The sequence below is a fragment of the Camelus dromedarius genome, chromosome 23, assembly GCF_036321535.1.
Source record: "Camelus dromedarius isolate mCamDro1 chromosome 23, mCamDro1.pat, whole genome shotgun sequence".
Classification (NCBI taxonomy): domain Eukaryota; kingdom Metazoa; phylum Chordata; class Mammalia; order Artiodactyla; family Camelidae; genus Camelus; species Camelus dromedarius.
This window is the reverse complement of record NC_087458.1, coordinates 19,356,245-19,373,174: the sequence shown is the minus strand read 5'-3', so window position 1 is coordinate 19,373,174 and position 16,930 is coordinate 19,356,245. Positions and strand designations below refer to the sequence as shown.

The 16,930-nt window shown below is 38.1% G+C and overlaps 1 long non-coding RNA gene across 1 annotated transcript in view; it reads right to left on the bottom strand.

Moving 5' to 3' along the window:
• The window catches only part of LOC135318940 (uncharacterized), a 148,864-nt gene extending 132,742 nt beyond the window's left edge, over positions 1 to 16,122 (bottom strand). The window contains exon 1 of the long non-coding RNA XR_010377409.1: positions 15,819 to 16,122. This is a non-coding gene — a long non-coding RNA (uncharacterized LOC135318940). The remainder of the gene's footprint in view (positions 1 to 15,818) is intronic.
• Positions 16,123 to 16,930: the final 808 nt, after the last annotated feature.

Sequence of the window (16,930 nt, the reverse complement as noted above, 5' to 3'; positions counted from 1 at the left end):
CACCAGTTCTGTTCACTCCACACCACAGCTTAGAGCCAGATCTAGGGCAGGCAGGTGCTGGGAGAGGTGTGCAACAGAGGCAGCCCAGGTCCAAGACAGCAGCACAGCCACATCGATTCCTGGAGCCACAGAACCTCAGCCCAAGCCCCAGTCTACTGCACATCACAGCCTAGCACTAAGTCTGGGATGAACACAAGGAAAAAGGGATGTGACCTTGAGCTGCTTCTATGTGGAACTGTGGACATCTGCACAGGTAGTACATAGGTTCACTATGACCACTGAGACTTCATTTGCTTCATCAGCCATCTTCTTTGGGGCAGAGCATGTACTCAAGGGCAACAGAGCTGACCGAACCTGACCCTTAGGACTTTTACTCCAACAACTGGGAAACAAGCCCACCTCCAATAGGGCAGTGACAGCCACAAAGCAAAGAGGAGGCCCTGCCCCACATCCAGCACAGGCTGTGGCTACCACAACAACAATCACATCGCCTATCAAGTAAAAAATGGCCAGAACACACTAAGGAAAGACATGGCTGGAATCCATACCAAAATCAGCCTTCATACCAAAAACATTGGACCTACAGTCTATACAGGTGTGCTCCAGATAAATTCACCCCTTGAAGACCAGAGTAGATAACTGTTTCCCCTAAATTCATAAAGGCAGACATGTTAAGTAAAATTTAAAAATATAAGAACTACTCTCAGTTAAAAGAACAAGAGAAATCTGCTGAACAAATAAACAGATCTCATAAGTCTACTAGACACCAAGTTTGAAAAGGAGATAATAAAAATGTTAAAGGAATTAAGAAAGATTATTGACAGAAATTCAGATCACTGTAACAAGGAACTAAGATGAACCAATCAAAAATAGACAATTCAATTGCTGAAATAACCAATCTGAAAACAATGAATCGCACTAAATGACACCGTAGAACAAGTAAGTCATCTGGAAGATAGAATAATGGAAATCACGCAATCAGAACAGCAGACAGAAACACAATTGAAAAACAAAAAAATGAAAGCAACATATGAGATCTATGGTATAAGATAAAGCATGCCAACTTACACATAACAGGGGTTCCAAAAGAAGAGAGAGAAATGGGAACAAAAATGTATTTGGAGAAATTATGGATGAAAACTTCCCAAATCTAATAAAGGAAACATATCCAGCAAGCACAGAGGGTCCCAAACAAGATGAATCCTGACAGACCCACATCAAGACTTATTATAATTAAAATGGCAGAAGTTAAAGATAAAGAGAGGATTCTAAAGCAGCAGGAGAAAAACAAAGTCAGTTATAAGAGAATCTCCATATGGCTATCAGCTGATTTCTCTTCAGAAACTTTGCAAGCCAGAAGTGAGTGGCATGATATATTCAGTCCTGAAAGGGAAAAATGTACAGCCTAGCATACTCTACCAAGTAAGATTATCATTTAGAATAGAAGGAGAGGTAAATAATTTCTCAGCCAAGCAAAAACTAAAAGAATTCAGCAATACTAAACCTACCCTAAAAGAAATATTGAAAGATCTTTTCTAAATAGAAAAGAATCAGGAATCTGTAGGAAAAGGAAAATCACAATAGGAAAGGTAATTGTATAAAAAGATTTAAGATCATTTATATGAGAAAGGTAATTGTATAAAAAGATTTAAGATCATTTATATGAGCCAGGACATAGATTAAAAACAATCCAAAATTTTTTGTTAAGATGATTATAAAAACAATTAACAGAAAAAGGATAAGCATGAAGATGTGAAATAGGACATAAAAATCACAAAATGTGGAAGAGAGGATTATAAAAATGTAGCTCTTTTAGATTGTGTTTGAATTTGTATTACCATCAGTTTATACCAAGTATATATAGTTATGGGTCAATATGCTTAAACACAAGGATAATCACAAATAAAAAAATACAATAGATTCACAAAAATCAAAAAGAAAGGAATTCAAGCATACTGTAAAAGAAAAGTATCAAATTAAAAAAGGAAAAACAAAAAGAAAGCAACTGAAAACAAAAGCAACTGGAAAACAAGGTTTAAGGTGGCAATAAGTACATACCCATCAATAATTACTTTAAATGTCGATGGACTAAATGCTTCAATCAAAAGACACAGTGGCAGAGTACATTAAAAAAAAAAAAAAAAAAGAACCTACAACATACTGCCTACAAGACTCATTTCAGGGTGAAAGACACACAGAGTAAAAGTGAGAAGATGGAAAAAGATATTCTATGTAAATGGAAGTGACAAGAAAGCAGTGGTAGTAATTCTTATATAAGACAAAACAGACCTTTTTTTGAAGACCATAAAGAAAGAAAAAGAAGGACATTATGCACTGATAAAGGGATCAATACAAGAGAGGATAGTACACTCAGCATATATGCACCCAACATAGGAGCACACAAATATATAAAACAAACACTAAGACAGAAAGGGAGAAAGTGACAGTAATATAATAATAGTAGGAGACTTTAACATCCCACTGACACCAATGGACAGATCATACAGACAGAAAATCAGGCAACAGATATCCTAAATGACACAGTACACCAGTTGTCCTAAATGACACAATAGACCAGTTGTTGGATTTAACTGATACCTAAAGACACTACATTAAAAAAAAAAAAAAAACAGAATAAACATCCGTTTCCAGCACACACGGAACAATCTCTAGGCTAGACCACATATTAGGCCACAAAACAACCCTCAACAAATTTAAAAGAATAGAAATTATTTTAAGCATTTTTTTTTTTTACCACAGTGATATGAAACCAGAAATCAACCATAGGAAGGTGGAAAATGGAAAAAGAACAAACATATGGAAAGTAAACAACATTCTACTAAAAAACTAATGGATCAATGATGAAATCAAAGAAGAAATCAGAAAATATCTTGAGACAAATGAAAATGAAAATACAGCCTTACAAACTCTATTGAATTCAGCAAAAGCAGTTCTAAGAAGGAAGTTCATAGCAACGTAAGCCTTCCTCAAAAAACAAGAAAAATATCAAACAACCTAACCTATCATCTAAAAGAATTAGAGTAAGAATAAAACTCAAAGTCAGCAGATAGAAGGAAATAATAAAGATTAGAGAAGAAATAGAATAGAAATTTAAAAAATAGAAAAGATCAGTAAAACTAAAAGCTGTTTTTTGTTTTTTTTTTTTTAACAAGAAACAAAATCAAGAAACCTTTTGCCAGGCTGAGAACAAACAAAATAAAACATATAAATGTAATAAGATATGAAAGAGGAGAAATAACAACTGATACCACAGAAATATAAAAAATCAAAATGATATACTATAAACAATTATGTGCCAAAAAAATTGGACAACATAGAAGAAATGGACAAGTTTCTAGAAACATAAAGCCTGCCAAAATGGAGTCAAGAAGAAACAGATAATTTGATCAGACTGATCACTAGAAGTGAAATAGAATCTGTAATGAAAAAAAAAAAAACCTACAAAACTCCCTCCAAAGAAATGTCTAGGACTGGGTGACTTCACTGGGGAATTCAACCAAACATACAAATTATTCCAGAAACTGAAGAGGAGGGAACACTCTCAAATTCATAATAGGTAGCCACTATCACCCTGATATCAAAACCAGACAAAGACACATACAAAAAAGTGAAAATTACAGGCCAATATCTTTGATAAATACAGATGCAAAAATCCTCAAGAAAATATTAGCACATTGGATTCAACAATACATGAAAAAGATCATACACCATGATCAAGAAGGATTCATTCCAGGGTCTCGAGGATGGTTCAGGGTATGCAAATCAATCAGTGTGATATACCACATTAACAAAAGTAAAGACAAAAGATACATGATCGTCTCAATAGATGCAGAAAAAACATTTGATGAAATTCAACACTCATTCATGATTAAAAAAAAAACAACAACACTCACCAAAGTGGGTATAGAAGAAACATCTCAAAAGGCATTTACAACAAACCCACAGCCAACATAATACTCAATCGTAAAAAGCTGAAAGCCTTCCTGCTAAATTCAGGAACAATACAAAGATGCCCATTCTCACCACTTCTATTCAACATAGTATTGGGAGTCCTAGCCACAGCAATCAGACAAAGAAATAAAAGGTAACCAAATTGGAAAGGAACTGGTAAAAATACCACTATATGCAGATGACATGATACTCTATATTGACTATCATATATACTCACACAAAAACTATTAGAATAAATGAATTCAGCAAGGTAGGAGGATACAAGATTACTATACAGAGATCTATTGCATTTCTTTACACTAACAATGAAATACAGAAGAGAATTTTTAAAATTCTGCTTAAAAAAGCATCAAAAAAAAAATACCTAGGAATAAGAGGAACCAAGGAGGTGAAAGACCTATATGATGAAAACTATAAAACATTGATAAAGGATACTGAAGATGATTCAAAGAAATGGAAAAATATCCCATGCTTTTAGATTGGAAGAATATTGTTAAAATAGCCATACTACCCAAAGAAATCTACAGGTTTAATGCAATCCCTATCAAAATACCCATGACACTTTTCATAGAACTAGAACAAATAATCCTAAAATTTATATGAAACCAAAAACGGCCCCAAATTGTCAAAACAATCTTGAGAAAGAACAAAGCTGGAGGCAAAACCCTTCCAGATGTCAGGCTATACTACAAAGCTACAGTAATCAAAAGAATTTGGTATTGGCAGAAAAACAGGCATACAGATCAATGGAACAGTATAGGGAGTCCAGAAATAAATCCACACACCTACAGTCAATTAATCTATGACAAAAAAGCCAAGAATATACCATCTAGAAAAGACAATCTCTTCAGGAAGTGGCGTTGGGAAAGCTGAACAGCTGCACGTAAATCAATAAAATTAGAACACTCCACACCATATACAAAGATAAACTCAGAATGGTTTAAAGACCTAAATATAAGACATAACACCATAAATCTCCTAGAAAAGAACATAACCAAAATTTTCTCTGACATAACTTGTAGCAATATTTTCTTAGATCAGTTTCTCATGGTAATAGAAATAAAAGCAAAAATAAAGAAGTGGATTCTAATCAAACTTAAAAACTTTTGCACAGCAAGGAAATCAGAAACAAAATGAAGACAACCTACAGACTGGGAGAATATATTTGCAAATTATATGATCCCTCACAGGGGTTAATAGCCAAAATATAAAAGCAGATCATATGCTCAATATCAAAAAAATAAACAAACAACCCAATCAAAAAATGGGCAGAAGACCTAAACAGACATTTCTCCAAAGAAGATACACAGATGGCCTATAGGCACATGAAAAGATGCTCTGATGCTAATTATCAGAGAAATGCAAATCAAAACTACAATGAGTTATCACCTCACTTTGGTCAGAATGGCTATCATCAAAAGTCTACAAAAAATAAATGCTGGAGAGAGTGTGGAGAAAAGAGAACCCTTGTAGATTGTTGGTGGAATGTAAATTGGTGCAGCCACTATGGACAACGTGTGGAGGTTCTTAAAAAAAGTTACAATAGAGCTACCATATAATCCAGCAATCCCACTCCTGGCTATGTATACAGAAAAGATGAAAACTCTAATCCAGAAGATACACATACCCCACTGTTCATAGCAGCACTATTTACATAGCCAAGACATGGAAACAACACAAGTGCATATCAACAGACTATTGGCTTAAGAAGATGTGGTATGTATATGTGTGTAAACACACACACACACACACACACACACACAATGGAATAGTACTCAGCCATAAAAAAGAATGAAATATTGTCATTCGTATCAACATGGGTAGATCCAGAGAAATTATATTTCCTGAAGTGAGTCAGATAAAGAAATACAAATATTATATATCCCTTACATGTGGAATTTAAAAAGTAATACAAATGTATCTACATACAAAACTGAAATAGATTCACAGACATAGAAAACAAACTTACGGTTATCAAAGGAGAAGGGGAGGAGAGAGGGATAATAGACACAAACTACTATATATAAAATAGATAAGCAACTAGTATTTACTGCATAGCACAGAGAACTATATTCAATATTTTATAATAGTCTGTAATAAAAAATAATCTGAAAAATGCATATACATATAATTGAATTACTCTGCTGCACACCTGAAACTAACCCAATATTGTAAATCAATTATACTCAAAAAAGAAAAAAAACACAAGGAGGTACCATTTCATTCCCACTAGGATAACAAAGCAAAAAGTCAGAAAATCACAAGTGTTGACAAGGATGTGGAGAAATTAGAACTCTCATTCATGGCTGATGAGGTTATAAAATGGTTCAGTCATTTTGGAAAACTGGCAGTTCCTCAAAACTTTAAACACACAATAACCACGTGGCCCAACAAGTCTCCTCCTAAGTATATACCCAAGAGAAATAAAAGCATATGTCCGTACAAAAATGTGTAAGAATGTAAGATATTAGCACCATTATTCACTACAGCCAAAAAAAAAAAAAAAAAGTGGAAAAAACTCATACATTGTTTCTCATTACTGATGAGTGGATAAACAAAATGTGATATATCTATACAGTGGACTATTATTCAGCAAGTACTAATACATGCTATAATACGGAGGAACCTTGAGAACATAATGCTGAATGAAAGAAGCCAGGTAAAAAAGACCACATATTGTATGATTCCACTTACATGAAATGTCTGGAATAGGCAAATCTATAGGAAGTAAAAGCAGATGTGTGGTTTCCAGGGACAAGAGGCAAGAGGGGATGGGGAGTGACCACGAACAGGCAGTTTCTTCAGGGAGGATATGAAAATGTTCTTGAATTAGATAATAGTGATTGTTGAACAACGCTGTAACTAGACTAAAAACCACTGAACTGTACACTTTAAAAGGGTGAGACACATGGTATGTAAATATCTCATTAAAATTGTTACTTAAAAAATGTATTAGGAAATGTATAACAGGCAAAAATGACCAGGCTTCACTCTCCCCGACCCAGTCCCCTGCATTCCCCTGAGCTCCCTCCTTTTCGCTCTTCCCGGCTGTGCTTTCCTCCCACTCTCTGACCTGTCCCTTTCCTCTCTCTCACCCGCTCCCCTGGAATTCACAGTCTGGCTCAGACTGGGATTAGAAGGCCCCCTGCTGCACCCCCTTGCTTTGCATATGAGGACTCTGAATCACTGAGAGGAGTAGTGACCGACCTGTGGAGTTAAGCAGTGACAGCGCCAGGGGATGTACAATGACCAGTGTTCTCTCTGTGGCCCCTTGGGGCTTTCTGTTCGCCTAAGACAGGAAAGGGCCTGCTGCAGGAGCTCGAACTCCAGGATTCCCCTCCTTCTGGGACTTCCTAACCCACATGTTAACTTCAGAACCTTTCACCCTAGACCTCCTTCTTCCTGGGCTCTCCCTTCCTCTCTCCCCACACCCTCACCCCGACCCATTACATTCTCCCCTTCTCCCCAACCCTCTCCTCTACTCCTCACCCTTTCTCACCACTCTTCTCCTTCCTCTAAGTCTAGCAGCTTTCCTCGAAACCCCCTTCTCTGCCCCATTTGACCCCACATCCCCTCCAAGTGTCTCCACTGCTACATCCCCAGGGGCTACACTCTCAAATGTGATCACAGAACAGGAGCATATAGGCAGTCTGCACCATGTGGTGGTCTTTCAAAGAATCCATCACCATCACCACATTTCCCTGCAGGGCATATAATAGATAAAAGGGTATGGACAAAATGGATGTAATGGATAATATGCATTGTTAGCTCCTGAAGACTGAAGCAACTTTATTGCCTGCACAGGTCTCATCTTCCATCTAATGTCCTCAAGTTAGTATGAGTCTAACAACAGGAAGAAAGAAGGTCAAGCTTTCACTTCTCTGAAAAGTGAAAAAAAAAAAAAAAAAGGTGGGTAAATCCTCTTAAGTGCGTAACACTTGTTAAACTTAAGAGATTGATTCTTAGACCATGAAAGTGAACATTTTGCACCATTACAGACCACACCCATATCAACAAATATTTTCCAAAGACTAGTATTACTATACTTTTTTCCCCTTGTGGATGACCTACAATTATGAGGATTTCCTTAAGAACTGGTCAAACTCATTGACTGGGTTAGACAGTTCTAACAGTTCGATTTCTCTCCACAGAATTAGGGGTGGGGACGTCTCTGATACCTCACATTCCCAGGCTCCCAGAGAGCCCTGGAAGTAAACCCACATGGCTCAGCCAGGCTCAGGGATGGAAAGCAGAGACAAGTTAGCCCCATATCAACGGCAGAAGGGGCATCAACACCTCCTCTCTCCCACTGCCCCCGGGCTGGTGGCAGGGCCAGCTTTACAGACTGCGGCCCAGGCAGTGGCAGTCATGTGTTTGCTTTAATGCTGTGATATCTCTGCCTTGAAGTTTTTAACGACTTTTGAACAAGGTGCCAGCATTTTCATTTTGTATTGAGCCCTACAAATTATGCAGCCAGTCCTGGTGGGCAGGTGCCCATGAGAAGAGGGGATATGTGCCAAGTCAGCTTTGGTCCCCTTCTCCTTCCCCTCCTGTTGTGCAACAGATTTCCCTGGCCTTCTGCTCCTGACATGGGGGATAGAAAGGGAAAATGTGAGGGAGAGTTGAAAAAGAGTATGTTTTTCCCAGGTACATAAGTAATCAATCAGTTCAGGGTCATTATTCTCTACCTCCCTAGGAAAGATGAAGTTTTTTTCAGGTTTTCTTTTAAGGAGAGAAGGGACAATCACGTAAGATGCGAGAATATTTGTGTGTGTGTGTGTGTGTGTGTGTGTGTGTGTGTGATGTGTGATACCTGATGTGTGTGCGAGTATTAAAGAAGTAGCATTTACCGGGTGCCAGATCTTGCATCAGGAACTTTATGTAAATCATCTCATTCATTCCTCAGAGCAAACTATGAGGTAAATGTCGCTATTATCCCAACTTACAGATGAAGAAAATGATGCTTAGAAAGATGAAATAACTTGTCTCAGATCACACTGCAGGCAAGGGGCACAGCTGGGCTGACTCCAGATCCAACAGAACCATAAATCCCATGTGTTCCATCTCTAGGCCGTGTAGTCCCCTAGGCTGAGGGTCAGTGTGCATGTGATTTCCATGGGAAATAATGATCAAGTGCTGACTATGTGCCAAGCAATCTGTACCTACGAACTCACCTTAATCCTTCCAATACTCTGAGACAAGGCTTTTATTATTATCTCCAGTATCCAGAAGAGGAAACTGAGGCATAGTGAGGTTAAGTAAATTGTCCAAGGTCACACTGCTAGTCAGGGTTGGAAATGGATTTTTAAGTCACATTTTCTAAAGACAAATGAACTTTTATATAAAACTGAAACAGACTCACAGGCATAGAATACAGAATTGTGGTTGCCAGCAGGGAGGGAGGTGGGAAGGTATTAAACTGAGAGTTTGAGATTTGCAGATACTGACTGGTATATATAAAATATATAAACAAGTTTATAGCTCAGGGAACTTTATTCAATATCTTGTTGTAGCTCATGTGAAAAAGAATGTGAGAACGAATATATGTATATTTGTGTATGGCTGAGGAATTGTGCTGTACACCAGGGGTTGACACAACATTGTAAACTGACTGTAACTCAGTAAAAAATATATAAATAAATCACATTTTCTGCCTCTAGATTCTGAACTTTTAAGCACTACTTTATTCTCCCTCAATATAGGAGAAATTAACCTAATGGACTATAACCCAAGATCTCGTCTGAATGTAAAGAAGTGTGGAAAAATTACCAAGTTCTTTACTTAAAATCAGTCCTCCTTTCAAAGTGACCAAGGGTTATTACACTCTGACATGAGAATGGCCTGCTGTACTTCCCAGGACCCACTACTCGGGGACTGACAATCAGCACACCTCCCCACAAGCAGTCACCATGTCTTTACCCCTCACCTTCCCGTCCAGAAATCCTCTACCCTTCCGTGAAGATACACCTACTTTCCTTCACCCTCCATCTTCAAGGGTCCTTTAGCAGGAATACTTGACTCTTTTAATGTCAGAGACACAAGGAAATGGGTATCTGGCCCACACATGTTGACGGCCATCTCCTCACTTATCCCCCTACCAAGCCACACCAGCCTGCATCACCCTGGGACGTGTTTAGCCAGAACAGGCCCAGCTTACTCAGAACAACAGCCGTGGCCTGAGAGTAACAGTGGCCAATCGGAGAATTTCCAGATGAATAAGGTGACCTTCAGGTCCTCCTGTGCTTTCTCAGCCTACCATCTCAAGGTCTTTTCTTCAGTGAGCACCTTTTTTTAAAGTAAGAAACCAGCACTGCTTTGTCTCCCCAGAGTAGCCACAGTGTAGGAAACCACACACTGACCTATATGCAGAGAAGACCTTGACATATGCGGTTTTGAAATGCGCCAGTTAAGCAGGGGTTGGGTCACTAATCTTAGCAGTACCACTGGATTAGTTCACTGGTTTTTCGTGCAAGCTCTAGAGATAGGAGGGGTTTTTCCCTGATGTGGTGTGAAGGAAAAAGAAGAATGAAGAAGGGGAATTACTTGTGACATTCACCTTCCCACTCTAGCAGATGATTTGGTAAAATAATTTCAAAGGATGCTGGTCAGCAATATTAACAGTTCTGACCCCCAGAATGGACTAAACTGCTCTAATGCAGTATTCAAAGACAAGATCACTTTTCTTCCAAAACACCTGGAGTGTGCCAAAAGAACATTCTCAACAGATATCTGAATTGGTACTGACTTGTATCTGTTTGTATTAATTTCATGGATGGACTTTGGCTCCCTTCTCCCCCAGCTACACTTAAGCTCCTTAAGCTCCATAAGTTTGCACAGTTGGTTGTACATTTCACAATTCTGAGCATATTATAGGAATCTACATTCAAGGATATCCTAGAAGAATCTAGGAGAAGTAGGTTCCACCAGGGGACAGTGGCACCATCCTTCTTTGGAGCCCTTGGGAGAACTCAGAACTTTTTCAGATTTCCAGAGGTACAAGCTATCATTTTGCTAAGTCGTCTTGAGATGGAACAATGCTGTGTTTGGGGTTTACTCTGAGAAAAGTAAATCAGACATTAGTTTCTTCAAATCAGACACTTAACTGTACAATAATTATAAGTGAATAAAGAAACTTAGGTATGTGTATCCTTTAAAAGGAAAAAGAAGTATCACTCAGAGAACCTTGGATTTGGCAAAGTTCTACCCTCTTGAGGTGTACATCTTTGAGGCCAAGATGAATTTAAGAGTAGTAAACATTAATTCTCAGATCCTACCTCTTATTTTTTAATAATAAACTCTTATATTTACACAGAACTTTATAATATATATGAAAAGACATTGAAAATATAAAGTTTGAGTTCATATTGATCAAGGAAACACATATCCAGAGAAATGAATTGACCTGCCAAATGTCATAAAATTCAGGGAAACTAGGATAAAAAATACCCAGAGAGCTTCTAGTGTAGTATTTTCCCCCATGTCATCTATTTCATTGACAACCATTCTTTAATGCAACTTGTTGACAACACCTTGAGTATGAATTTCAATATATAGTTTACAAAGCACACACATCATGCACATACCAAAATAAAATTGTGTTACCTCATCCTCATTGTATTAATCTCCCCAGATTCCAACACATCTTATTTCTTTTCTTCAGCCTTTTTCTTGACTGTAGTTCACATTAACTTCTAATTTATCACCTCTCATCTTATTTATAATTTTTACGTTCTGGCTTTGTGTTTCAGTAAGTTCCTTGCTTTTACTCAAACTATCTTCTACCTGTGTAGGCCAACCTGAATGTGGGATATGTGTGTGTGTGTGTGTGTGTATGTGTGATTTGACAACTATCTAGGCTTTCTTTTTTTAATTTGGCTTTTGGCTTACTTATGGTTTCTCTTCTTACAAAAAAAAAAAAAGTGGATGTTTTTTCAAGTAGTATGAGCACATTTTTGCATTAGATTTTCATCCCCCAAGGAGGTTTTGTTTTGTTTTGTTTTTAATGGTTTTTGTCTTAGTTTGGGTTACACAAAGCAAAAGCAGAAGCACTTGGGTACAGGTAGTTTACCTGAGAAGTGATCTCAGAGACAGTGAGGAAAGCAAGACAAGGAAAGGAGAAAAGTCGATAAAGGATGTGTAAACAAGTGGGTTATCAGTGTGGGCACCTAGGGCTGATCTCCTCTGAGGAGTTTCTGAGAAAACATATGGAACATATCTCAGGAATATACCCCTTTCCCTAGAGACACACACACGTTTCTAGGCAGCATTTGTTTGCTTTGAAAGTTGATCTCAGAGAGAAGGAACAAAGCCAGTGTCAGGAATCCAGATGGTGCTCATGTTTGTCAGAGACAAAGTTCTAGCATGAACTAATACATACAGAAAACTTTGCCAGAACTGAAATAAGTCTGCTTCTTCCCTCAAAGCCTCAATGTCTGACATGATGCTAGAAATACTCAATGCTATTTTATGACCCATAAACAGAAATCTACCCATTCTCAGACTCACTCTTCAAATGGTAAGAAAAGCCAAAATCAAGATCCAAGAATTACTAAGAACTACTTAAAGCCAATCCAAGTGCGATACTGTCTGAAAATAAGCTCACAGTAGAATAAACCTAACAGTGAATTTAGCAAAATCATCTTTACGATGTTTGACTTTAAGGAACAAAAGCTTGAACTGTCCCAACTTGGGCAAAGTTTTCTTGATACCCATTAGCTGGTGCTAGAGCTGATACCTGACTGGTATGATGGCCTGGTGTAATAGGAGTACCACCTGGGTTTCTGACCTTGATCTCTTTCCTGACATCTGAGATCCTAATCCTAAGGGATGAAGTGGAGTAATAAATTTAGTTGTTCCTAGTACCCTTTGCAAATAATGTATCATCTTGGGAAATACTGCCTTGTTAGGTTTTTTAGTAGTTCAGTTTTATCTTGTATTCCGTGTAGATCTTTATGTGACGCCTTTTCTGCTATTAGAGAGCCTATTGTTTCTAATAACATGACCAGCTGAGAATCTTGGTTTTCTTTTCTAGAACTGATGCTGGTTTCTGTTTGAAGAGTGACATTTATTTACCCTCTGTGGAGTTCCAGTCTTGCTACAGTACCTCACACATTGCCAAGTTAACATAAAGGTCAACACCTAGGGGGAAAGAGTATCTCACAGGTATGACAAGAAGCATCAGAACAAAAGAAAAATGCTGCCTGGAGGACAAAAAACTGTCGTCCCAGAACTTTCCCTCCCAGAATTAACCGGAAAATAGAAATAAAGAAAGTAACCAGTTGCTAACAAGCGATTACACCTAAAGGTAGCATTTACACACAAAAAAGAACTCTGCCATGTGATGTAATTCAAGGCACTTCAGGAAAATATGTAAGTGTGAGCTCTGCCTTAAAGGACCTTAGATGAGTTACCACATGTTTGTTTCAGTTTCTGAATCTGATTAATTACAAACTGAGTAGCAATCTACTGGGTTCAGTATTTTTCATATACACCTTATATAATCCTCTTAAGAACTTCATGGAGTAAGTATTATTGTCTTGATTTTACAAATGATAAAATGAAGTTCAGAAAAGTTAAATGATTCACTTAAAGTCAGACATAAGAGGAAAATCCTGGACTTCCTCTGGTGTCTAGAGATCCAAACTGAATTCCCTTCCCACTGAACTAAGACTGGTTTCCACACATGAGGGCATAACTCCTTTGTGTCCAGAAATATGTAAGCAGATTACTGCTCGGGTTGTAACTGAATAATTTTAAATATGGGCACAAGAAAAGGAAGAAAAAGAGTAGAAGGAGTAATGTAGCCGAAGGGATTTTTTTTTAAGTCTAAGAAGAACAATGTTTTCTAAGCAGGATTTTTTTTTTTAAGTCTGAGAAGAATAATGGTTTCTAAGCAGTTAAATTAAATAATTTCTTCTGAAACTTTCTTTGTAATAGTTCCAGATACTTCATTGTCTTTCCAGCTAAAAATTGGCATTTTCCACCTGTCTCCACAAGGACTGAATCATGCTGGCACTTTACATCTACCTCTGCTTGGATTAAATTACAAGCCACTGCAGCCACTGACCTCCAACACACCTTGAAAGTTCAGGGGGGAGACCAGGGATGAAGCACTCTGTGCTCTGGGAAAACTGGCTGAACAGGCCTTCAGATAGTTAGATGTTTTCAGGAGAAGATTTTATAAGCCCAAGTTCTTGCGTGTCCTCATATCTAGAAAAGCACTAAAATCATTAATAATGACATCTGCTCCTCATGATGAGCAGCAAGCTTCTGCCTAGGTGTGTGCTTGACTGCATGTGCCCCCTTCACTGAAATCATATATAATCTGAGTTTCCCCCGCCTCTTCGGAACAGTTTCTCTCAGCTGTCTAAGATGCTGTCTCCTGGACTGGAGTCCTCATTTTGCCCCAAGTAAAAGTTAACCCACAGCTCTCACGTTGTGTGATTTTATTTCAGTAGACAATCTTTATCCATCTTATTGCTTCAAATTTCAGATCTTTCCGTTTATAACCTGGTACACCAATCATGAAGTAACTAGTATCAACTCTTAAGCGAAAAAGTATCCACACAGCATGAATTTGAGATCATGACAGACTTGTAGAACTGTACTCCAGGTTATCTGGAATTCAGTAATTCTTCCTACTCTCAGATGGGGACATGTGGAATTTAAATCAAGCTTTCTGAAGCCTTCTTCGATAAATGTGAAGTAACCAAAGTTGACTGAGAATCATTTCTTGTATAATTGTCCCTAGTTTCTTCCATTTCTTTAATCATTTCCACATTAAAAAAAAGTTTCTCTGGCTATTTTTAATGATATAAAGCTTCATTGAAGCTTAACAACTTACTAGATCTGGTGAATAGATGGAAAAATTTTTTTAAGTTGTTCTGTCCAATACTAGATTATGAAATATCCAACTCAAGCTATACTCTAAAACTATATTCTCTTTAGTTTCTTGGCTCTTCCCAGGCTATTTTGCCCACATCACATCTTTTCTCTGATTTTTCTACCCATGCCAATTATGGTCACTGATCAGTCATTTCACTTCCACTTCCCATGAAAAATCACAAAAGAATCAGAACCTAATAGTTTTTGAGTCAAAAGGGACCTCTGATATTTTTGTCTGCTTCCATGATGCACATAAAAGTAGCAGTGAAAGCCATTTGTTGCAACATTTATAAAGTTGGGATTTGAATTTTCTTTTTTAAAATAAGGTGTGATTCAGAGATGGCAAATTAGGGTGAATTCACGAATCCCTCCGATGACCCTCACACCCAAATTCAGCTTGTTAGAAGGAAGGGAATGAGATAAAGGGAAGACAAGAGAGCAAATCCATCATCTCCTTACATGGTGAGTTACTATGAAGCACTGAAGGGCGGGGAGTGGGGGATGGATGTGGGTGTCGTATGGAGAAATATCTATCATAAAATGGCCAATAAGAGACATCACAGCCTTAAGTAATGCTTAAGTTTGCTTCTGGCTCTGCTCTCCCTTCTTGTAGGATATTCTTTCTGTACTTAGCCAGTCAATGAAAAACAAAAGCAGCTTGCTGACACATGCTGAATGTGTGGTAATACAGAAATAAGAAAATCGTTTGCATGGTCCAAGTCAGCTCTCGTATTTAAAAAAGAAAACAAACAAAGTGTAACTTTCAATAACTCATCTAAACTGTCTCATCTTAGTCTCTCAAATAAAAGTAAACAGTTCTCACATTCGCTCCTCTCAGACAATTTTGGAATATCTCACTTTGATTAGGCCGGTTCCCACCAAGAAATGCTCACAGAATACATCTGCTGGGTATGCAGCAGCTGGGTCCACGTCAAATTAGTGAGAATATTTATGAAACTCACCATTTTGAAGGAGTTGGACGCCAGATGGTCTGTTATTCCTGGAGCCAGATGCCCCTGAATAGTGATCAGCTGGATTCTTCCCTCTGGTGCTCTTAACAAGAAGAAAAGATCTACTTTCTCAGCACCACCATGGCCTTCTCTCTTCGCTGGTTCTCTTCATCACTGCCGTCTTGTTTCTCCATCTTCACTCTTTACCTCCTTTCCAGCCATCTCCATTCCCCAAATCAACCACTACATTCTTCTGCCAGTGAGATGAGGCACAAAACCCAACGAACACACAATATTTCAATGAAGTCTGTACTGACTGCCTGGTAACAAAACAGAAATATATAAACAATGCAGTCATGTTCCATTCTAGAGAAGTGAGGTCATTCATTGAATTTCAGCAGGATACGAGCTATGCCTCTCCCAATGTCTGCAGTTACTTCAATCTTAAGTGTCAGAAAGAAAACAAGTATTTAGGGCTAGCCTTGCATGAAAGTGGACCCCTTCAGTGTGATTTGAAGCCCTAAAGGGGAAGGTGGCAGGGATCTGAAAGATGAAGGAATAAATGCTGTGGAATCACAGAGCTACTAGAAACTTCAGAGATCATCTCACCCAATTGCTTAATTTTTACAGATGAGAAGATAGGGTTACGTAGACTTTAATAGATTGTTCTGGATCACCTTGCTGATTAGAAGCTGCCAAGGGCTAGTTCTCCAATGCAGCAATATTTTGGTTTATTTTTTAATTATATTGCTTCTGCAAAAATAGAGGCATACTCTTAATACCATACCAACCATATACTATATACCACATAACCAAACTCCTTTTTCTTTCACCCTAATAACTAGACCCCGTTTTCCACCCTCTCCATATCTCACCGCTCTGTTTTATCTGGAATACATGTGATCTACTAATCTTCTCATTTTACCTCCTTGGTTTCATAATTTTGGAAGTGACTTCTGGTCCCTCCCCGGGTTCCGATCTTGTGTCAGAATTCATCTGCTCTCTACTTAATCTTTCAGTCCAACACATGATGACCCAAATAGCTCCCAATCTTCAACTCCCTTTCTCCATTCACTCCATAGGGCCCTCAGAAATGAGTTAGAGCCCTAATTCTCGCCCCATCC